The sequence below is a fragment of the Schistocerca serialis genome, chromosome 9 (genome assembly GCF_023864345.2).
Source record: "Schistocerca serialis cubense isolate TAMUIC-IGC-003099 chromosome 9, iqSchSeri2.2, whole genome shotgun sequence".
Classification (NCBI taxonomy): Eukaryota; Metazoa; Arthropoda; class Insecta; order Orthoptera; family Acrididae; genus Schistocerca; species Schistocerca serialis.
The window spans coordinates 48,287,059-48,312,080 of NC_064646.1; positions in this window are offsets into that span (position 1 = coordinate 48,287,059).

Genomic DNA, 25,022 nt, shown 5'->3' on the forward strand with positions numbered 1-25,022 from the left:
AGAAAGGGACATCTGTTGCACCATAGGGTGGGAGGAGGGTGCCGAGCACGATTAGTTTCCTCTCTCTGGTAAGGATTTTTTTATGTTTTATACTTTTGGAATTTTGATTAATCACGTTGAGTTTAAAATGACCTTTTTACTGTTTGAAATGTACTAACTTGATTTTTCCTCACAGCAGGTCAACTGGTGAGTGGTAGCAACATTACGGTCCCATTGAGTACATTTTTGGAGAAAGGGACATCTGTTGCACCACAGGGTGGGAGGAGGGTGAGGAGCACGATTAGTTTTCTCTCTCTGGTAAGGATTTTTTTATGTTTTATACTTTTGGAATTTTGGTTAATCACTTTGAGTTTAAAATGACCTTTTTCCTGTTTGAAATGTACTAACTTGATTTTTCCTCACAGCAGGTCAACTGGTGAGTGGTAGCAACGTTACAGTCCCATTGAGTACATTTTTGGAGAAAGGGACATCTGTTGCACCACAGGGTGGTAGGAGGGTGAGGAGCACGATTAGTTTCTCTCTCTGGTAAGGATTTTTTTATGTTTTATACTTTTGGAATTTTGATTGATCATGTTGATTTTAAAATGACCTTTTTCTTGTGTGAAATGTACTAACTTGATTTTTCCTCACAGCAGGTCAACTGGTGAGTGGTAGCAACGTTACAGTCCCATTGAGTACATTTTTGGAGAAGGGACATCTGCTGCACCACAGGGTGGGAGGAGGGTGACGAGCACGATTAGTTTTCTCTCTCTGGTAAAGATTTTTCTATGTTTTATACTTTTGGAATTTTGGTTAATTACGTTGAGTTTAAAATGTCCTTTTTCCTGTTTGAAATGTACTAACTTGATTTCTCCTCACAGCAGGTCAACTGGTGAGTGGTAGCAACGTTACAGTCCCAATGAGTACATTTTTGGAGAAAGTGATATCTGTTGCACCACAGGGTGGGAGGAGGGTGAGGAGCACGATTAGTTTTCTCTCTCTGGTAAGGATTTTTTTATGTTTTATACTTTTGGAATTTTGGTTAATCACGTTGATTTTAAAATAACCTTTTTCTTGTTTGAAATGTACTAACTTGATTTTTCCTCACAGCAGGTCAACTGGTGAGTGGTAGCAACGTTACAGTCCCATTGAGTATATTTTTGGAGAAAGGGACACCTGTTGCACCACAGGGTGGGAGGAGGGTGCCGAGCACGATTAGTTTTCGCTCTCTGGTAAGGAATTTTCTATGTTTTATACTTTTGGAATTTTGGTTAATTACGTTGAGTTTAAAATGTCCATTTTCCTGTTTGAAATGTACCAACTTGATTTTTCCTCACAGCAGGTCAACTGGTGAGTGGTAGCAACGTTACGGTCCCATTGAGTACATTTTTGGAGAAAGGGACATCTGTTGCACCACAGGGTGGGAGGAGGGTTAGGAGCACGATTAGTTTTCTCTCTCTGGTAAGGATTTTTTTATGTTTTATACTTTTGGAATTTTGATTAATCATGTTGAGTTTAAAATGACCTTTTTCTTGTTTGAAATGTACTAACTTGATTTTTCCTCACAGCAGGTCAACTGGTGAGTGGTAGCAACGTTACAGTCCCATTGAGTACATTTTTGGAGAAAGGGACATCTGTTGCACCACAGGGTGGGAGGAGGGTGAGGAGCACGATTAGTTTTCTCTCTCTGGTATAGATTTTTTTATGTTTTATATCACGTTGAGTTTAAAATGACCTTTTTCCTGTTTGAAATGTACTAACTTGATTTTTCCTCACAGCAGGTCAACTGGTGATTGGTAGCAACGTTACGGTCCCATTGAGTACATTTTTGGAGAAAGGGACATCTGTTGCACCACAGGGTGGGAGGAAGGTGCCGAGCACGATTAGTTTTCTCTCTCTGGTAAGCATTTTTTTATATTTTATACTTTTGGAATTTTGATTAATCACGTTGAGTTTAAAATGACCTTTTTCCTGTTTGAAATGTACTAACTTGATTTTTCCTCACAGCAGGTCAACTGGTGAGTGGTAGCAACATTACGGTCCCATTGAGTACATTTTTGGAGAAAGGGACATCTGTTGCACCACAGGGTGGTAGGCGGGTTAGGAGCACGATTAGTTTTCTCTCTCTGGTAAGGATTTTTTTATGTTTTATACTTTTGGAATTTTGGTTAATCACGTTGAATTTAAAATGACCTTTTTCCTGTTTGAAATGTACTAACTTGATTTTTCCTCACAGCAGGTCAACTGGTGAGTGGTAGCAACGTTACGGTCCCATTGAGTACATTTTTGGAGAAAGGGACATCTGTTGCACCACAGGGTGGGAGGAAGGTGCCGAGCACGATTAGTTTTCTCTCTCTGGTAAGGATTTTTTTATGTTTTATACTTTTGGAATTTTGGTTAATCACGTTGAGTTTAAAATGACCTTTTTCCTGTTTGAAATTTACTAACTTGATTTTTCCTCACAGCAGGTCAACTGGTGAGTGGTAGCAACGTTACAGTCCCATTGAGTACATTTTTGGAGAAAGGGACATCTGTTGCACCACAGGGTGGGAGGAGGGTTGCGAGCACGATTAGTTTTCTCTTCTCTGGTAAGGATTTATTTATGTTTTATACTTTTGGAAATTTGGTTAATCACGTTGAGTTTAAATTGACCTTATTCCTGTTTGAAATGTACTAACTTGATTTTTGCTCACAGCAGGTCAACTGGTGAGTGGTAGCAACGTTACGGTCCCATTGAGTACATTTTTGGAGAAAGGGACATCTGTTGCACGACAGGGTGGAAGGAAGGTGCCGAGCACGATTAGTTTTCTCTCTCTGATAAGGATTTTTTTATCTTGTATACTTTTGGAATTTTGGTTAATCACGTTGAGTTTAAAATGACCTTTTTCCTGTTTGAAATGTACTAACTTGATTTTTCCTCACAGCAGGTCAACTGGTGAGTATTAGCAACGTTACGGTCCCATTGAGTACATTTTTGGAGAAAGGGACATCTGTTGCACCACAGGGTGGGAGGAAGGTGCCGAGCACAATTAGTTTTCTCTCTCTGGTAAGGACTTTTTTTATGTTTTATACTTTTGGAATTTTGGTTAATCACAATGAGTTTAAAATGACCTTTTTCCTGTTTGAAATGTACTAACTTGATTTTTTCTCACAGCAGGTCAGCTGGTGAGTGGTAGCAACGTTACGGTACCATTGAGTACATTTTTGGAGAAAGGGACATCTGTTGCACTACAGGGTGGGAGGAAGGTGCCGAGCACGATTAGTTTTCTTTCTCTGGTAAGGATTTTTTTATGTTTTATACTTTTGGAATTTTGGTTAATCACGTTGAGTTTAAAATGACCTTTTTCCTGTTTGAAATGTACTAACTTGATTTTTCCTCACAGCAGGTCATCTGGTGAGTGGTAGCAACGTTACCGTCCCATTGAGTACATTTTTGGAGAAAGGGACATCTGTTGCACCACAGGGTGTGAGGAGGGTGCCGAGCACGATTAGTTTTCTCTCTCTGGTAAGGATTTTTTTATGTTTTATACTTTTGGAATTTTGGTTAATCTCGTTGAGTTTAAAATGACCTTTTTCCTGTTTGAAATGTACTAACTTGTTTTTTCCTCACAGCAGGTCAACTGGTGAGTGGTAGCAACGTTACGGTCCCATTGAGTACATTTTTGGAGAAAGGGACATCTGTTGCACCACAGGGTGGGAGGAAGGTGCCGAGCACGATTAGTTTTCTCTCTCTGGTAAGGATTTTTTTATGTTTTATACTTTTGGTATTTTGGTTAATCACGTTGAGTTTAAAATGACCTTTTTCCTTTTTGAAATGTACTAACTTGATTTTTCCTCACAGCAGGTCAACTGGTCAGTGGTAGCAACGTTACGGTCCCATTGAGTACATTTTTGGAGAAAGGGACATCTGTTGCACCACAGGGCGGGAGGAAGGTGCCGAGCACGATTAGTTTTCTCTCTCTGGTAAGGATTTTTTTATGTTTTATTCTTTTGTAATTTTGGTTAATCACGTTGAGTTTAAAATGACCTATTTCGTGTTTGAAATGTACTAACTAGAATTTTCCTCACAGCATGTCAACTGGTGAGTGGTAGCAACGTTACGGTCCCATTGAGTACATTTTTGGAGAAAGGGACATCTGTTGCACCACAGGGTGGGAGGAGGGTGAGGAGCACGATTAGTTTTCTCTCTCTGGTAAGGATTTTTTTATGTTTTATACTTTTGGAATTTTGGTTTTTCACGTTGAGTTTAAAATGACCTTTTTCCTGTTTGAAATGTACTAACTTGATTTTTCCTCACAGCAGGTCATCTGGTGAGTGGTAGCATCGTTACCGTCCCATTGAGTACATTTTTGGAGAAAGGGACATCTGTTGCACCACAGGGTGGGAGGAGGGTGCCGAGCACGATTAGTTTTCTCTCTCTGGTAAGGATTTTTTTATGTTTTATACTTTTGGAATTTTGGTTAATCACGTTGAGTTTAAAATGACCTTTTTCCTGTTTGAAATGTATTTACTTGTTTTTTCCTCACAGCAGGTCAACTGGTGAGTGGTAGCAACGTTACGGTCCCATTGAGTACATTTTTGGAGAAAGGGACATCTGTTGCACCACAGGGTGGGAGGAAGGTGCCGAGCACGATTAGTTTTCTCTCTCTGGTAAGGATTTTTTTATGTTTTATACTTTTGGTATTTTGGTTAATCACGTTGAGTTTAAAATGACCTTTTTCCTTTTTGAAATGTACTAACTTGATTTTTCCTCACAGCAGGTCAACTAGTGAGTGGTAGCAACGTTACGATCCCATTGAGTACATTTTTGGAGAAAGGGACATCTGTTGCACCACAGGGTGGGAGGAAGGTGCCGAGCACAATTAGTTTTCTCTCTCTGGTAAGGACTTTTTTATGTTTTATACTTTTGGAATTTTGGTTAATCACGTTGAGTTTAAAATGACCTTTTTCCTGTTTGAAATGTACTAACTTGATTCTTCCTCACAGCAGGTCAACTGGTCAGTGGTAGCAACGTTACGGTCCCATTGAGTACATTTTTGGAGAGAGGGACATCTGTTGCACCACAGGGCGGGAGGAAGGTGCCGAGCACGATTAGTTTTCTCTCTCTGGTAAGGATTTTTTTATGTTTTATTCTTTTGTAATTTTGGTTAATCACGTTGAGTTTAAAATGACCTATTTCGTGTTTGAAATGTACTAACTTGAATTTTCCTCACAGCAGGTCAACTGGTGAGTGGTAGCAACGTTACGGTCCCATTGAGTACATTTTTGGAGATAGGGACACCTGTTGCACCACAGGGTGGGAGGAAGGTGCCGAGCACGATTAGTTTTCTTTCTCTGGTAAGGATTTTGTTATGTTTTATACTTTTGGAGTTTTGGGTAATCACGTTGAGTTTAAAATGACCTTTTTCCTGTTTGAAATGTACTAACTTGATTTTTCCTCACAGCAGGTCAACTGGTGAGTGGTAGGAACGTTACGGTCCCATTGAGTACATTTTTGGAGAAAGGGACATCTGTTGCACCACAGGGTGGGAGGAAGGTGCCGAGCACGATTAGTTTTCTCTCTCTGGTAAGGATTTTTTTATGTTTTATACTTTTGGAATTTTGGTTTTTCACGTTGAGTTTAAAATGACCTTATTCCTGTTTGAAATGTACTAACTTGATTTTTCCTCACAGCAGGACAACTGGTGAGTGGTAGCAACGTCACCGTCCCATTGAGTACATTTTTGGAGAAAGGGACATCTGTTGCACCACAGGGTGGGAGGAAGGTGCCGAGCACGATTAGTTTTCTCTCTCTGGTAAGGATTTATTTATGTTTTATACTTTTGGAATTATGGTTAATCACGTTGAGTTTAAAATGACCTTTTTCCTGTTTGAAATGTACTAACTTGATTTTTGCTCACAGCAGGTCAACTGGTGAGTGGTAGCAACGTTACGGTCCCATTGAGTACATTTTTGGAGAAAGGGACATCTGTTGCACCACAGTGTGGAAGGAAGGTGCCGAGCCCGATTAGTTTTCTCTCTCTGGTAAGAATTTATTTATGTTGTATACTTTTGGAATTTTGGTTAATCACAATGAGTTTAAAATGACCTTTTTCCTGTTTGAAATGTACTAACTTGATTTTTCCTCACAGAAGGTCAACTGGTGAGTGGTAGCAACGTTACGGTACCATTGAGTACATTTTTGGCGAAATAGACGTCTGTTGCACCACAGGGTGGGAAGAAGGTGCCGAGCAGGATTAGTTTTCTTTCTCTGGTATGGATTTTTTTATGCTTTATACTTTTGGAATTTTGGTTAATCACGTTGAGTTTAAAATGACCTTTTTCCTGTTTGAAATGTACTAACTTGATTTTTCCTCACAGCAGGTCAACTGGTGAGTGGTAGCAAGGTTACCGTCCCATTGAGTACATTTTTGGAGAAAGGGACATCTGTTGCACCACAGGGTGGGAGGAGGGTGCCGAGCACGATTAGTTTTCTCTCTCTGGTAAGGATTTTTTTATGTTTTATACTTTTGGTATTTTGGTTAATCACGTTGAGTTTAAAATGACCTATTTCGTGTTTGAAATGTACTAACTTGAATTTTCCTCACAGCAGGTCAACTGGTGTGTGGTAGCAACGTTACGGTCCCATTGAGTACATTTTTGGAGAAAGGGTCATCTGTTGCACCACAGGGTGGGAGGAGAGTGAGGAGCACGATTAGTTTTCTCTCTCTGGTAAGGATTTTTTTATGTTTTATACTTTTGGAATTTTGATTAATCATGTTGAGTTTAAAATGACCTTTTTCTTGTTTGAAATGTACTAACTTGATTTTTCCTCACAGCAGGTCAACTGGTGAGTGGTAGCAACGTTACAGTCCCATTGAGTACATTTTTGGAGAAAGGGACATCTGTTGCACCACAGGGTGGGAGGAGGGTGCCGAGCACGATTAGTTTTGTCTCTCTGGTAAGGATATTTTTATGTTTTATACTTTTGGAATTTTGATTAATCACGTTGAGTTTAAAATGACCTTTTTCCTGTTTGAAATGTACTAACTTGATTTTTCCTCACAGCAGGTTAACTGGTGAGTTTTAGCAACATTACGGTCCCATTGAGTACATTTTTGGAGAAAGGGACATCTGTTGCACCACAGGGTGGGAGGAGGGTGAGGAGTACGATTAGTTTTCTCTCTCTGGTAAGGATTTTTTTATGTTTTATACTTTTGGAATTTTGATTAATCATGTTGAGTTTAAAATGACCTTTTTCTTGTTTGAAATGTACTAACTTGATTTTTCCTCACAGCAGGTCAACTGGTGAGTGGTAGCAACGTTACAGTCCCATTGAGTACATGTTTGGAGAAAGGGACATCTGTTGCACCACAGGGTGGGAGGAGTGTGAGGAGCACGATTAGTTTTCTCTCTCTGGTAAGGATTTTTCTATGTTTTATACTTTTGGAATTTTGGTTAATTACGTTGAGTTTAAAATGTCCTTTTTCCTGTTTGAAATGTACCAACTTGATTTTTCCTCACAGCAGGTCAACTGGTGAGTGGTAGCAACGTTACGGTCCCATTGAGTACATTTTTGGAGAAAGGGACATCTGTTGCACCACAGGGTGGGAGGAGGGTTAGGAGCACGATTAGTTTTCTCTCTCTGGTAAGGATTTTTTTATGTTTTATACTTTTGGAATTTTGATTAATCATGTTGAGTTTAAAATGACCTTTTTCTTGTTTGAAATGTACTAACTTGATTTTTCTTCTCAGCAGGTCAACTGGTGAGTGGTAGCAACGTTACAGTCCCATTGAGTACATTTTTGGAGAAAGGGACATCTGTTGCACCACAGGGTGGGAGGAGGGTGAGGAGCACGATTAGTTTTCTCTCTCTGGTAAGGATTTTTTTATGTTTTATACTTTTGGAATTTTGGTTAATCACGTTGAGTTTAAAATGACCTTTTTCCTGTTTGAAATGTACTAACTTGATTTTTCCTCACAGCAGGTCAACTGGTGAGTGGTAGCAACGTTACGGCCCCCTTTGAGTACATTTTTGGAGAAAGGGACATCTGTTGCACCACAGGGTGGGAGGAAGGTGCCGAGCACGATTAGTTTTCTCTCTCTGTAAGGATTTTTTTATGTTTTATACTTTTGGAATTTTGATTAATCACGTTTAGTTTAAAATGACCTTTTTCCTGTTTGAAATGTACTAACTTGATTTTTCCTCACAGCAGGTCAACTGGTGAGTGGTAGCAACATTACGGTCCCATTGAGTACAATTTTGGAGAAAGGGACATCTGTTGCACCACAGGGTGGGAGGAAGGTGCCGAGCACGATTAGTTTTCTCTCTCTGGTAAGGATATATTTATGTTTTATACTTTTGGAATTTTGGTTAATCACGTTGAGTTTAAAATGACCTTATTCCTGTTTGAAATGTACTAATTTGATTTTTGCTCACTGCAAGTCAACTGGTGAGTGGTAGCAACGTTACGGTCCCATTGAGTACATTTTTGGAGAAAGGGACATCTGTTGCACCACAGGGTGGAAGGAAGGTGCCGAGCATGATTAGTTTTCTCTCTCTGGTAAGAATTTTTTTATGTTGTATACTTTTGGAATTTTGGTTAATCACGTTGAGTTTAAAATGACCTTTTTCCTGTTTGAAATGTACTAACTTGATTTTTCCTCACAGCAGGTCAACTGGTGAGTATTAGCAACGTTACGGTCCCATTGAGTGCATTTTTGGAGAAAGGGACATCTGTTGCACCACAGGGTGGGAGGAAGGTGCCGAGCACGATTAGTTTTCTCTCTCTGGTAAGGATTTTTTTATGTTTTATACTTTTGGAATTTTGGTTAATCACAATGAGTTTAAAATGACCTTTTTCCTGTTTGAAGTGTACTAACTTGATTTTTCCTCACAGCAGGTCAACTGGTGAGTGGTAGCAACGTTACGGTCCCATTGAGTACATTTTTGGAGAAAGGGACATCTGTTGCACCACAGGGTGGGAGGAAGGTGCCGAGCACGATTAGTTTTCTCTCTCTGGTAAGGATTTTTTTATGTTTTATACTTTTGGAATACTAACTTGATTTTTCCTCACAGCAGGTCAACTGGTGAGTGGTAGCAACGTTACAGTCCCATTGAGTACATTTTTGGAGAAAGGGACATCTGTTGCACCACAGGGTGGGAGGAAGGTGCCGAGCACAATTAGTTTTCTCTCTCTGGTAAGGAATTTTTTATGTTTTATACTTTTGGAATTTTGGTTAATCACGTTGAGTTTAAAATGACCTTTTTCCTGTTTGAAATGTACTAACTTGATTTTTCCTCACAGCAGGTCAACTGGTGAGTGGTAGCAACGTTACGGTCCCATTGAGTACATTTTTGGAGAAAGGGACATCTGTTGCACCACAGAGCGGGAGGAAGGTGCCGACCACGATTAGTTTTCTCTCTCTGGTAAGGATTTTTTTATGTTTTATTCTTTTGGAATTTTGGGTAATCATGTTGAGTTTAAAATGACCTATTTCGTGTTTGAAATGTACTAACTTGAATTTTCCTCACAGCAGGTCAACTGGTGAGTGGTAGCAACGTTACGGTCCCATTGAGTACATTTTTGGAGAAAGGGACATCTGTTGCACCACAGGGTGGGAGGAGGGTGAGGAGCACGATTAGTTTTCTCTCTCTGGTAAGGATTTTTTTATGTTTTATACTTTTGGAATTTTGGTTAATCACGTTGAGTTTATATTGACCTTTTTCCTGTTTGAAATGTACTAACTTGATTTTTCCTCACAGCAGGTCAACTGGTGAGTGGTAGAAACGTTAATGTCCCATTGAGTACATTTTTGGAGAAAGGGACATCTGTTGCACTACAGGGTGGGAGGAAGGTGCCGAGCACGATTAGTTTTCTTTCTCTGGTAAGGATTTTGTTATGTTTTATACTTTTGGAGTTTTGGTTATTCACGTAGAGTTTAAAATGACCTTTTTCCTGTTTGAAATGTACTAACTTGATTTTTCCTCACAGCAGGTCAACTGGTGAGTGGTAGCAATGTTACGGTCCCATTGAGTACATTTTTGGAGAAAGGGACATCTGTTGCACCACAGGGTGGGAGGAAGGTGCCGAGCACGATTAGTTTTCTCTCTCTGGTAAGGATCTTTTTATGTTTTATACTTTTGGAATTTTGGTTAATCACGTTGAGTTTAAAATGACCTTTTTCCTGTTTGAAATGTACTAACTTGATTTTTCCTCACAGCAGGTCAACTGGTGAGTGGTAGCAACGTTACCGTCCCATTGAGTACATTTTTGGAGAAAGGGACATCTGTTGCACCACAGGGTGGGAGGAGGGTGCCGAGCATGATTAGTTTTCTCTCTCTGGTAAGGATTTTTTTATGTTTTATACTTTTGGAATTTTGGTTAATCATGTTGAGTTTAAAATGACCTATTTCGTGTTTGAAATGTACTAACTTGAATTTTCCTCACAGCAGGACAACTGGTGTGTGGTAGCAACGTTACGGTCCCATTGAGTACATTTTTGGAGAAAGGGACATCTGTTGCACCACAGGGTGGGAGTAGGGTGAGTAGCACGATTAGTTTTCTCTCTCTGGTAAGGATTTTTTTATGTTTTATTCTTTTGGAATTTTGGTTAATCACGTTGAGTTTAAAATGACCTTTTTCCTTTTTGAAATGTACTAACTTGATTTTTCCTCATAGCAGGTCAACTGGTGAGTGGTAGCAACGTTACGGTCCCATTGAGAACATTTTTGGAGAAAGGAACATCTGTTGTACCACAGGGTGGGAGGAAGGTGCCGAGCACGATTAGTTTTCTCTCTCTGGTAAGGATTTTTTTATGTTTTATACTTTTGGAAATTTGGTTAATCACGTTGAGTTTAAAATGACCTTTTTCCTGTTTGAAATGTACTAACTTGATTTTTCCTCACAGCAGGTCAGCTGGTGAGTGGTAGCAACATTACAGTCCCATTGAGTACATTTTTGGAGAAAGGGACATCTGTTGCACCACAGGGCGGGAGGAAGGTGCCGAGCACGATTAGTTTTCTCTCTCTGGTAAGGATTTTTTTATGTTTTATACTTTTGGAATTTTGGTTAATTACGTAGAGTTTAAAATGACCTTCTTCCTGTTTGAAATGTACTAACTTGATTTTTCCTCACAGCAGGTCAACTGGTGAGTGGTAGCAAGGTTACCGTCCCATTGAGTACATTTTTGGAGAAAGGGACATCTGTTGCACCACAGGGTGGGAGGAGGGTGCCGAGCACGATTAGTTTTCTCTCTCTGGTAAGGATTTTTTTATGTTTTATACTTTTGGAGTTTTGGTTAATCACGTTGAGTTTAAAATGAACTTTTTCCTGTTTGAAATGTACTAACTTGATTTTTCCTCACAGCAAGTCAACTGGTGAGTGGTAGAAACGTTACGGTCCCATTGAGTACATTTTTGGAGAAAGGGACATCTGTTGCACCACAGGGTGGGAGGAGGGTGGGGAGCACGATTAGTTTTCTCTCTCTGGTAAGGATTTTTTTATGTTTTATACTTTTGGAATTTTGGTTAATCACGTTGAATTTAAAATGACCTCTTTCCTTTTTGAAATGTACTAACTTGATTTTTCCTCACAGCAGGTCAACTGGTGAGTGGTAGCAACGTTACGGTCCCATTGAGTACATTTTTGGAGAAAGGAACATCTGTTGCACCACAGGGTGGGAGGAAGGTGCCGAGCACGATTAGTTTTCTCTCTCTGGTAAGGATTCTTTTATGTTTTATACTTTTGGAATTTTGGTTAATCACGTTGAGTTTAAAATGACCTTTTTCCTGTTTGAAATGTACTAACTTGATTTTTCCTCACAGCAGGTCAACTGGTGAGTGGTAGCAATGTTACGGTCCCATTGAGTACTTTTTTGGAGAAAGGGACATCTGTTGCACCACAGGGTGGGAGGAGGGTGAGGAGCACGATTAGTTTTCTCTCTCTGGTAAGGATTTTTTTATGTTTTATACTTTTGGAATTTTGGTTAATCACGTTGAGTTTAAAATGACCTTTTTCCTGTTTGAAATGTACTAACTTGATTTTTCCTCACAGCAGGTCAACTGGTGAGTGGTAGCAACGTTACGGTCCCATTGAGTACATTTTTGGAGAAAGGGACATCTGTTGCACCACAGGGTGGGAAGTAGGTGCCGAGCACGATTAGTTTTCTCTCTCTGGTAAGGATTTTTTTATGTTTTATACTTTTGGAATTTTGGTTAATCACGTTGAGTTTAAAATGACCTTTTTCCTGTTTGAAATGTACTAACTTGATTTTTCCTCACAGCAGGTCAACTGGTGAGTGGTAGCAACGTTACGGTCCCATTGAGTACATTTTTGGAGAAAGGGACATCTGTTGCACCACAGGGTGGGTGCAAGGTGCCGAGCACGATTAGTTTTCTCTCTCTGGTAAGGATTTTTTTATGTTTTATAGTTTTGGAATTTTGGTTAATCACGTTGAGTTTAAAATGACCTTTTTCCTGTTTGAAATGTACTAACTTGATTTTTCCTCACAGCAGGTCAACTGGTGAGTGGTAGCAACATTACGGTTCCACTGAGTACATTTTTGGAGAAAGGGACATCTGTTGCACCACAGGGTGGGTGGAAGGTGCCGAGCACGATTAGTTTTCTCTCTCAGGTAAGGATTTTTTTATGTTTTATACTTTTGCAATTTTTGTTAATCACGTTGAGTTTAAAATGACCTTTTTCCTGTTTGAAATGTACTAACTTGATTTTTCCTCACAGCAGGTCAACTGGTGAGTGGTAGCAACGTTACGGTCCCATTGAGAACATTTTTGGAGAAAGGGACATCTGTTGCACAACAGGGTGGGAGGAAGGTGCCGAGCATGATTAGTTTTATCTCTCTGGTAAGGAATTTTTTATGTTTTATACTTTTGGAATTTTGGTTAATCACGTTGAGTTTAAAATGACCTTTTTCCTGTTTGAAATGTACTAACTTGATTTTTCCTCACAGCAGGTCAACTGGTGAGTGGTAGCAACGTAACGGTCCGATTGAGTACATTTTTGGAGAAACGGACATCTGTTGCACCACAGGGTGGGTGGAAGGTGCCGAGCACGATTAGTTTTCTCTGTCTGGTAAAGATTTATTTATGTTTTATACTTTTGCAATTTTGGTTAATCACGTTGAGTTTAAAATGACCTTTTTCCTGTTTGAAATGTACTAACTTGAATTTTCCTCACAGCAGGTCAACTGGTGAGTGGTAGCAACGTTACGGTCCCATTGAGTACATTTTTGGAGTAAGGGACATCTGTTGCACCACAGGGTGGGAGGAAGGTGCCGAGTACGATTAGTTTTCTCTCTCTGGTAAGGATTTTTTTATGTTTTATACTTTTGGAGTTTTGGTTAATCACGTTGAGTTTAAAATGACCTTTTCCTGTTTGAAATGTACTAACTTGATTTTTACTCACAGCAGGTCAACTGGTGAGTGGTAGCAACGTTACGGTCCCATTGAGTACATTTATGGAGAAACGAACATCTGTTGCACCACAGGGTGGGAGGAAGGTGCCGAGCACGATTAGTTTTCTCTCTCTGGTAAGGATTCTTTTATGTTTTATACTTTTGGAATTTTGGTTAATCACGTTGAGTTTAAAATGACCTTTTTCCTGTTTGAAATGTACTAACTTGATTTTTCCTCACAGCAGGTCAACTGGTGAGTGGTAGCAACGTTACGGTCCCATTGAGTACATTTTTGGAGAAAGGGATATCTGTTGCACCACAGAGCGGGAGGAAGGTGCCGACCACGATTAGTTTTCTCTCTCTGGTAAGGATTTTTTTATGTTTTATTCTTTTGGAATTTTGGGTAATCACGTTGAGTTTAAAATGACCTATTTCGTGTTTGAAATGTACTAACTTGAATTTTCCTCACAGCAGGTCAACTGGTGAGTGGTAGCAACGTTACGGTCCCATTGAGTACATTTTTGGAGAAAGGGACATCTGTTGCACCACAGGGTGGGAGGAGGGTGAGGAGCACGATTAGTTTTCTCTCTCTGGTAAGGATTTTTTTATGTTTTATACTTTTGGAATTTTGGTTAATCACGTTGAGTTTATATTGACCTTTTTCCTGTTTGAAATGTACTAACTTGATTTTTCCTCACAGCAGGTCAACTGGTGAGTGGTAGAAACGTTAATGTCCCATTGAGTACATATTTGGAGAAAGGGACATCTGTTGCACTACAGGGTGGGAGGAATGTGCCGAGCACGATTAGTTTTCTTTCTCTGGTAAGGATTTTGTTATGTTTTATACTTTTGGAGTTTTGGTTATTCACGTAGAGTTTAAAATGACCTTTTTCCTGTTTGAAATGTACTAACTTGATTTTTCCTCACAGCAGGTCAACTGGTGAGTGGTAGCAATGTTACGGTCCCATTGAGTACATTTTTGGAGAAAGGGACATCTGTTGCACCACAGGGTGGGAGGAAGGTGCCGAGCACGATTAGTTTTCTCTCTCTGGTAAGGATCTTTTTATGTTTTATACTTTTGGAATTTTGGTTAATCACGTTGAGTTTAAAATGACCTTATTCCTGTTTGAAATGTACTACCTTGATTTTTCCTCACAGCAGGACAACTGGTGAATGGTAGCAACGTTACAGTCCCATTGAGTACATTTTTGGAGAAAGGGACATCTGTTGCACCACAGGGTGGGAGGAAGGTGCCCAGCACGATTAGTTTTCTCTCTCTGGTAAGGATTTATTTATGTTTTATACTTTTGGAATTTTGGTTAATCACGTTGAGTTTAAAATGACCTTTTTCCTGTTTGAAACATACTAACTTGATTTCTCCTCACAGCAGGTCAACTGGTGAGTGGTAGCAATGTTACGGTCCCATTGAGTACATTTTTGGAGAAAGGGACATCTGTTGCACCACAGGGTGAAAGGAAGGTGCCGAGCACGATTAGTTTTCTCTCTCTGGTAAGGATTTTTTTATGTTGTATACTTTTGGAATTTTGGTTAATCACGTTGAGTTTAAAATGACCTTTTTCCTGTTTGAAATGTACTAACTTGATTTTTCCTCACAGCAGGTCAACTGGTGAGTATTAGCAACGTTACGGTCCCATTGAGTACATTTTTGGAGAAAGGGTCATCTGTTGCACCACAGGGTTGGAGGAAGGTGCCGAGCACGATTAGTTTTCTCTCTCTGGTAAGGATTTTTTTATGTTTTATACTTTTGGAATGTTGGTTAATCACAATGAGTTTAAAATGACCTTTTTCCTGTTTGAAATGTACTAACTTGATTTTTCCTCACAGCAGGTCAACTGGTGAGTGGTAGCAACGTTACGGTACCATTGAGTACATTTTTGGCGAAATAGACATCTGTTGCACCACAGGGTGGGAAGAAGGTGCCGAGCACGATTAGTTTTCATTCTCTGGTATGGATTTTTTTATGTTTTATACTTTTGGAATTTTGGTTAATCACGTTGAGTTTAAAATGACCTTTTTCCTGTTTGAAATGTACTAACTTGATTTATCCTCACAGCAGGTCAACTGGTGAGTATTAGCAACGTTACGGTCCCATTGAGTACATTTTTGGAGAAAGGGACATCTGTTGCACCAAAAGGCGGGTGGAGCGTGCCGAGCACGATCCATTTTTTCTCTTTGGTAAGGATTTTTTATGTTTTATACTTTTGGAATTTTGGTTTTTCACGTTGAGTTTAAAATGGCCTTATTCCTGTTTGAAATGTACTAACTTGAATTTTCCTCACAGCAGGTCAACTTGTGTGTGGTTGCAACATTGCGGTCCCATTGAGTACATTTTTGGAGAAAGGGACATCTGTTGCACCACAGGGTGGGAGGAGGGTGCCGAGCATGATTAGTTTTCTCTCTCTGGTAAGGATTTTTTTAAGTTTTATACTTTTGGAATTTTGGTTAATCACGTTGAGTTTAAAATGACCTTTTTCCTTTTTGAAATGTACTAACTTGATTTTTCCTCACAGCAGGTCAACTGGTGAGTGGTAGCAACGTTACGGTCCCATTGAGAACATTTTTGGAGAAAGGAACATCTGTTGTACCACTGGGTGGGAGGAAGGTGCCGAGCACGATTAGTTTTCTCTCTCTGGTAAGGATTTTTTTATGTTTTATACTTTTGGAAATTTGGTTAATCACGTTGAGTTTAAAATGACCTTTTTCCTGTTTGAAATGTACTAACTTGATTTTTCCTCACAGCAGGTCAGCTGGTGAGTGGTAGCAACATTACAGTCCCATTGAGTACATTTTTGGAGAAAGGGACATCTGTTGCACCACAGGGTGGGAGGAAGGTGCCGAGCACGATTAGTTTTCTCTCTCTGGTAAGGATTTTTTTATGTTTTATACTTTTGGAATTTTGGTTAATTACGTAGAGTTTAAAATGACCTTCTTCCTGTTTGAAATGTACTAACTTGAATTTTCCTCACAGCAGGTCAACTGGTGAGTGGTAGCAACGTTACGGTCCCATTGAGCACATTTTTGGAGAAAGGGACATCTGTTGCACCACAGGGTGGGAGGAGGGTGAGGAGCACGATTAGTTTTCTCTCTCTGGTAAGGATTTTTTTATGTTTTATACTTTTGGAATTTTGATTAATCACGTTGAGTTTAAAATGACCTTTTTCCTGTTTGAAATGTACTAAGTTGATTTTTCCTCACAGCAGGTCAACTGGTGAGTGGTAGCAACGTTACGGTCCCATTGAGTACATTTTTGGAGAAAGGGACATCTGTTGCACCACAGGGTGGGAAGTAGGTGCCGAGCACGATTAGTTTTCTCTCTCTGGTAAGGATTTTTTTATGTTTTATACTTTTGGAATTTTGGTTAATCACGTTGAGTTTAAAATGACCTTTTTCCTGTTTGAAATGTACTAACTTGATTTTTCCTCACAGCAGGTCAACTGGTGAGTGGTAGCAACGTTACGGTCCCATTGAGTACATTTTTGGAGAAAGGGACATCTGTTGCACCACAGGGTGGGTGGAAGGTGCCGAGCACGATTAGTTTTCTCTCTCTGGTAAGGATTTTTTTATGTTTTATAGTTTTGGAATTTTGGTTAATCACGTTGAGTTTAAAATGACCTTTTTCCTGTTTGAAATGTACTAACTTGATTTTTCCTCACAGCAGGTCAACTGGTGAGTGGTAGCAACATTACGGTCCCACTGAGTACATTTTTGGAGAAAGGGACATCTGTTGCACCACAGGGTGGGTGGAAGGTGCCGAGCACGATTAGTTTTCTCTCTCAGGTAAGGATTTTTTTATGTTTTATACTTTTGCAATTTTTGTTAATCACGTTGAGTTTAAAATGACCTTTTTCCTGTTTGATATGTACTAACTTGATTTTTCCTCACAGCAGGTCAACTGGTGAGTGGTAGCAACGTTACGGTCCCATTGAGAACATTTTTGGAGAAAGGGACATCTGTTGCACAACAGGGTGGGAGGAAGGTGCCGAGCATGATTAGTTTTATCTCTCTGGTAAGGATTTTTTTATGTTTTATACTTTTGGAATTTTGGTTAATCACGTTGAGTTTAAAATGACCTGTTTCCTGTTTGAAATGTACTAACTTGATTTTTCCTCACAGCAGGTCAACTGGTGAGTGGTAGCAACGTAACGGTCCGATTGAGTACATTTTTTGAGAAAGGGACATCTGTTGCACCACAGGGTGGGTGGAAGGTGCCGAGCACGATTAGTTTTCTCTGTCTGGTAACGATTTATTTATGTTTTATACTTTTGCAATTTTGGTTAATCACGTTGAGTTTAAAATGACCTTTTTCCTGTTTGAAATGTACTAACTTGATTTTTCCTCACAGCAGGTCAACTGGTGAGTGGTAGAAACGTTACGGTCCCATTGAGTACATTTTTGGAGAAAGGGACATCTGTTGCACCACAGGGTGGTTGGAAGGTGCCGAGCACGATTAGTTTTCTCTCTCTGGTAAGGATTTATTTATGTTTTATACTTTTGGAATTTTGGTTAATCACGTTGAGTTTAGAAATGACCTTTTTCCTGTTTGAAATGTACTAAATTGAATTTTCCTCACAGCAGGTCAACTGGTGAGTGATAGCAACATTACGGTCCCATTGAGTACATTTTTGGAGAAAGGGACATCTGTTGCACCACAGGGTGGGTGGAAGGTGCCGCGCACGATTAGTTTTCTCTCTCTGGTAAGGATTTATTTATGTTTTATACTTTTGCTATTTTGGTTAATCACGTTGAGTTTAAAATGACCTTTTTCCTGATTGAAATGTACTAACTTGATTTTTCCTCACAGCAGGTCAACTGGTGAGTGGTAGCTACGTTACGGTCCCATTGAGTGCATTTTTGGAGAAAGGGACATCTGTTGCACCACAGGGTGGTAGGAAGGTGCCGAGCACGATTAGTTTTCTCCCTCTGGTAAGGATTTTTTTATGTTTTATACTTTTGGAATTTTGATTAATCACATTGAGTTTAAAATGACCTTTTTCCTGTTTGAAATGTACTAACTTGATTTTTCCTCACAGCAGGTCAACTGGTGAGTGGTAGCAACGTTACGGTCCCATTGAGTACATTTTTGGAGAAAGGGACATCTGTTGCACCACAGGATGGTTGGAAGGTGCCGAGCACGATTAGTTTTCTCTCTCTGGTAAGGATTAATTTATGTTTTATACTTTTGCAATTTTGGTTAATCACGTTGAGTTTAAAATGACCTTTTTCCTGTTTGAAATGTATTAACTTGATTTTTCCTCACAGCAGGTCAACTGGTCAGTGGTAGCAACGTTACGGTCCAATTGAGTACATTTTTGGAGAAAGGGACATCTGTTGCATCACAGGGTGGGAGGAAGGTGCCGAGCACAATTAGTTTTCTCTCTCTGGTAAGGATTTTTTTATGTTTTATACTTTTGGAATTTTGGTTAATCACGTTGAGTTTAAAATGACCTTTTTCCTGTTTGAAATGTACTAACTTGATTTTTCCTCACAGCAGGTCAACTGGTGAGTGGTAGTAACGTTACGGTCCCATTGAGTGCATTTTTGGAGGAAGGGACATCTGTTGCACCACAGGGTGGGAGGAAGGTGCCGAGCACGATCAGTTTTCTCTCTCTGGTAAGACTTTTTTAATGTTTTATACTTTTGGAATTTTGGTTTTTCACGTTGAGTTTAAAATGACCTTTATCCTGTTTGAAATGTACTAACTTGATTTTTCCTCACAGCAGGTCAACTGGTGAGTGGTATTAACGTTACAGTCCCATTGAGTACATTTTTGGAGAAAGGGACATCTGTTGCACCACAGGGTGGGAGGAGGGTGAGGAGCATGATTAGTTTTCTCTCTCTGGTAAAGATTTTTTTATGTTTTATACTTTTGGAATTTTGGTTAATCACGTTGAGTTTAAAATGACCTTTTCCTGTTTGAAATGTACTAACTTGATTTTTCCTCACAGCACGTCAACTGGTGAGTGATAGCAACATTACGGTCCCATTGAGTACATTTTTGGAGAAAGGGACATCTGTTGCACCACAGGGTGGGTGGAAGGTGCCGAGCACTATTAGTTTTCTCTCTGTGGTAAGGATTTATTTATGTTTTATACTTTTGCAATTTTGGTTAATCATGATGAGTTTAAAATGACCTTTTTCCTTTTTGAACTGTACTAACTTGATTTTTCCTCACAGCAGGTCAACTGGTGAGTGGTAGCAACGTTACGGTCCCATTGAGTACATTTTTGGAGAAAGGGACATCTGTTGCACCACAGGGTGGGAGGAAGGTGCCGAGCACGATTAGTTTTCTCTCTTTGGTAAGGATTTTTTTATGTTTTATACTTTTGGAATTTTGGTTAATCACGTTGAGTTTAAAATGACCTTTTTCCTGTTTGAAATGTACTAACTTGATTTTTCCTCACAGCAGGTCAACTGGTGAGTGGTAGCTACGTTACGGACCCATTGAGTACATTTTTGGAGAAAGGGACATCTGTTGCACCACAGGGTGGGAGGAAGGTGCCGAGCACGATTAGTTTTCTCTCTCTGGTAAGAATTTTTTAATATTTTATACTTTTGGAATTTTGGTTTTTCACGTTGAGTTTAAACTGACCTTTATCCTGTTTGAAATGTACTAACTTGATTTTTCCTCACAGCAGGTCAACTGGTGAGTGGTATTAACGTTACAGTCCCATTGAGTACATTTTTGGAGAAAGGGACATCTGTTGCACCACAGAGTGGGAGGAGGGTGACGGCACGATTAGTTTTCTCTCTCTGGTAAGACTTTTTTAATGTTTTATACTTTTGGAATTTTGGTTAATCACGTTGAGTTTAAAATGACCTTTTCCCTGTTTGAAATGTACTAACTTGATTTTTCCTCACAGCACGTAACTGGTGAGTGGTAGCAACATTACGGTCCCATTGAGAACATTTTTGGAGAAAGGGACATCTGTTGCACCACAGGGTGGGAGGGAGGTGCCGAGCACGATTAGTTTTCTCTCTCTGGTAAGGATTTTTTTATGTTTTATACTTTTGGAATTTTGGTTTTTCACGTTGAGTTTAAAATGACCTTTTTCCTGTTTGAAATGTACTAACTTGATTTTTCCTCACAGCAAGTCAACTGGTGAGTAGTAGCAACGTTACGGTCCCATTGAGTATATTTTTGGAGAAAGGGACTTCTGTTGCACCACAGGGTGGGCGGAAGGTGCCGAGCACGATTAGTTTTCTCTCTCTGGTAAGGTTTTTTTTTATGTTTTATACTTTTGGAATTTTGGTTAATCACGTTGAGTTTAAAATGACCTTTTTCCTGTTTGAAATGTACTAACTTGATTTTTCCTCACAGCAGGTCAACTGGTGAGTGGTAGCAACGTTACGGTCCCATTGAGTACATTTTTGGAGAAAGGGACATCTGTTGCACCACAGGGTGGGAGGAGGGTGCCGAGCTCGAATAGTTTTCTCTCTCTGGTAAGGATTTTTTTATGTTTTATACTTTTGGAATTTTGGTCAATCACGTTGAGTTTAAAATGACCTATTTCGTGTTTGAAATGTACTAACTTGAATTTTCCTCACAGCAGGTCAACTGGTGTGTGGTAGCAACATTACGGTCCCATTGAGTACATTTTTGGAGAAAGGGACATCTGTTGCACCACAGGGTGGGAGGAGGGTGAGGAGCACGATTAGTTTTCTCTCTCTGGTAAGGATTTTTTTATGTTTTATACTTTTGGAATTTTGGTTAATCACGTTGAGTTTAAAATGAACTTTTTCCTGTTTGAAATGTACTAACTTGATTTTTCCTCACAGCAGGTCAACTGGTTTGTGGTAGAAACCTTACGGTCCCATTGAGTACATTTTTGGAGAAAGGGACATCTGTTGCACCACTGGGTGGGAGGATGGTGAGGAGCACGATTAGTTTTCTCTCTCTGGTAAGGATTTTTTTATGTTTTATACTTTTGGAATTTTGGTTAATCACGTTGAGTTTAAAATGACCTTTTTCCTTTTTGAACTGTACTAACTTGATTTTTCCTCACAGCAGGTCAACTGGTGAGTGGTAGCAAGGTTACCGTCCCATTGAGTACATTTTTGGAGAAAGGGACATCTGTTGCACCACAGGGTGGGAGGAGGGTGCCGAGCACGATTAGTTTTCTCTCTCTGGTAAGGATTTTTTTATGTTTTATACTTTTGGAATTTTGATTGATCACGTTGAGTTTAAAATGACCTTTTTCCTGTTTGAAATGTACTAACTTGATTTTTCCTCACAGCAGGTCAACTGGTGAGTGGTAGCAACGTTACGGTCCCATTGAGTACATTTTTGGAGAAAGGGACATCTGTTGCACCACAGGGTGGGAGGAGGGTGAGGAGCACGAATAGTTTTCTCTTTCTGGTAAGGATTTTTTTATGTTTTATACTTTTGGAATTTTGATTAATCACGTTGAGTTTAAAATGACCTTTTTCCTGTTTGAAATGTACTAACTTGATTTTTCCTCACAGCAGGTCAACTGGTGAGTGGTAGCAACGTTACGGTCCCATTGAGTACATTTTTGGAGAAAGGGACATCTGTTGCACCACAGGGTGGGAGGAAGGTGCCGAGCACGATTAGTTTTCTCTCTCTGGTAAGGATTTTTTTATGTTTTATACTTTTGGAATGTTGGTTAATCACAATGAGTTTAAAATGACCTTTTTCCTGTTTGAAATGTACTAATTTGATTTTTCCTCACAGCAGGTCAACTGGTGAGTGGTAGCAACGTTACGGTACCATTGAGTACATTTTTGGCGAAATAGACATCTGTTGCACCACAGGGTGGGAAGAAGGTGCCGAGCACGATTAGTTTTCTTTCTCTGGTATGGATTTTTTTATGTTTTATACTTTTGGAATTTTGGTTAATCACGTTGAGTTTAAAATGACCTTTTTCCTGTTTGAAATGTACTAACTTGATTTTTCCTCACAGCAGGTCAACTGGTGAGTGGTAGCAACGTTACGGTCCCATTGAGTACATTTTTGGAGAAAGGGACATCTGTTGCACCACAGGGTGGGAGGAGGGTGAGGAGCACGATTAGTTTTCTCTCTCTGGTAAGGATTCTTTTATGTTCTATACTTTTGGAATTTTGGTTAATCATGTTGAGTTTAAAATGAACTTTTTCCTGTTTGAAATGTACTAACTTGATTTTTCCTCACAGCAGGTCAACTAGTGAGTGGTAGAAACCTTACGATCCCATTGAGTACATTTTTGGAGAAAGGGACATCTGTTGCACCACTGGGTGGGAGGGTGGTGAGGAGCACGATTAGTTTTCTCTCTCTGGTAAGGATTTTTTTATGTTTTGTACTTTTGGAATTTTGGTTAATCACGTTGAGTTTAAAATGACCTTTTTCCTTTTTGAACTGTACTAACTTGATTTTTCCTCACAGCAGGTCAGCTGGTGAGTGGTAGCAACATTACAGTCCCATTGAGTACATTTTTGGAGAAAGGGACATCTGTTGCACCACAGGGTGGGAGGAAGGTGGCGAGCACGATTAGTTTTCTCTCTCTGGTAAGGATTTTTTTATGTTTTATACTTTTGGAATTTTGGTTAATTACGTAGAGTTTAAAATGACCTTCTTCCTGTTTGAAATGTACTAACTTGATTTTTCCTCACAGCAGGTCAACTGGTGAGTGGTAGCAAGGTTACCGTCCCATTGAGTACATTTTTGGAGAAAGGGACATCTGTTCCACCACAGGGTGGGAGGAGGGTGCCGAGCACGATTAGTTTTCTCTCTCTGGTAAGGATTTTTTTATGTTTTATACTTTTGGAATTTTGGTTAATCACGTTGAGTTTAAAATGACCTATTTCGTGTTTGAAATGTACTAACTTGAATTTTCCTCACAGCAGGTCAACTGGTGAATGGTAGCAACGTTACGGTCCCATTGAGCACATTTTTGGAGAAAGGGACATCTGTTGCACCACAGGGTGGGAGGAGGGTGCCCAGCACGATTAGTTTTCTCTCTCTGGTAAGGATTTTTTTATGTTTTATACTTTTGGAATTTTGGTTAATCACGTTGAGTTTAAAATGAACTTTTTCCTGTTTGAAATGTACTAACTTGATTTTTCCTCACAGCAGGTCAACTGGTGAGTGGTAGAAATGTTACGGTCCCATTGAGTACATTTTTGGAGAAAGGGACATCTGTTGCACCACAGGGTGGGAGGAGGGTGAGGAGCACGATTAGTTTTCTCTCTCTGGTAAGGATTTTTTTATGTTTTATACTTTTGGAATTTTGGTTAATCACGTTGAATTTAAAATGACCTTTTTCCTTTTTGAAATGTACTAACTTGATATTTCCTCACAGCAGGTCAACTGGTGAGTGGTAGCAACGTTACGGTACCATTGAGTACATTTTTGGAGAAAGGAACATCTGTTGCACCACAGGGTGGGAGGAAGGTGCCGAGCACGATTAGTTTTCTCCCTCTGGTAATGATTTTTTTATGTTTTATACTTTTGGAATTTTGGTTAATCATGTTGAGTTTAAAATGACCTTTTTCCTGTTTGAAATGTACTAACTTGATTTTTCCTCACAGCAGGTCAACTGGTGAGTAGTAGCAACGATACGGTCCCATTGAGTATATTTTTGGAGAAAGGGACATCTGTTGCACCACAGGGTGGGAGGAAGGTGCCGAGCACGATTAGTTTTCTCTCTCTGGTAAGGATTTTTTTTATGTTTTATACTTTTGGAATTTTGGTTAATCACGTTGAGTTTAAAATGACCTTTTCCCTGTTTGAAATGTACTAACTTGATTTTTCCTCACAGCAGGTCAACTGGTGAGTGGTAGCAACGTTACGGTCCCATTGAGTACATTTTTGGAGAAAGGGACATCTGTTGCACCACAGGGTGGGAGGAAGGTGCCGAGCAGGATTAGTTTTGTCTCTCTGGTAAGGATTTTTTTATGTTTTATACTTTTGGAATTTTGGTTACTCACGTTGAGTTTAAAATGACCTATTTCGTGTTTGAAATGTACTAACTTGAATTTTCCTCACAGCAGGTCAACTGGTGTGTGGTAGCAACGTTACGGTCCCATTGAGTACATTTTTGGAGAAAGGGACATCTGTTGCACCACAGGGTGGGAGGAGGGTGAGGAGCACGATTAGTTTTCTCTCTCTGGTAAGGATTTTTTTATGTTTTATACTTTTGGAATTTTGGTTAATCACGTTGAGTTTAAAATGAACTTTTTCCTGTTTGAAATGTACTAACTTGATTTTTCCTCACAGCAGGTCAACTGGTGTGTGGTAGAAACCTTACGGTCCCATTGAGTACATTTTTGGAGAAAGGGACATCTGTTGCACCACTGGGTGGGAGGATGGTGAGGAGCACGATTAGTTTTCTCTCTCTGGTAAGGATTTTTTTATGTTTTATACTTTTGGAATTTTGGTTAATCACGTTGAGTTTAAAATGACCTTTTTCCTTTTTGAACTGTACTAACTTGATTTTTCCTCACAGCAGGTCAGCTGGTGAGTGGTAGCAACATTACAGTCCCATTGAGTACATTTTTGGAGAAAGGGACATCTGTTGCACCACAGGGTGGGAGGAAGGTGGCGAGCACGATTAGTTTTCTCTCTCTGGTAAAGATTTTTTTATGTTTTATACTTTTGGAATTTTGGTTAATTACGTAGAGTTTAAAATGAC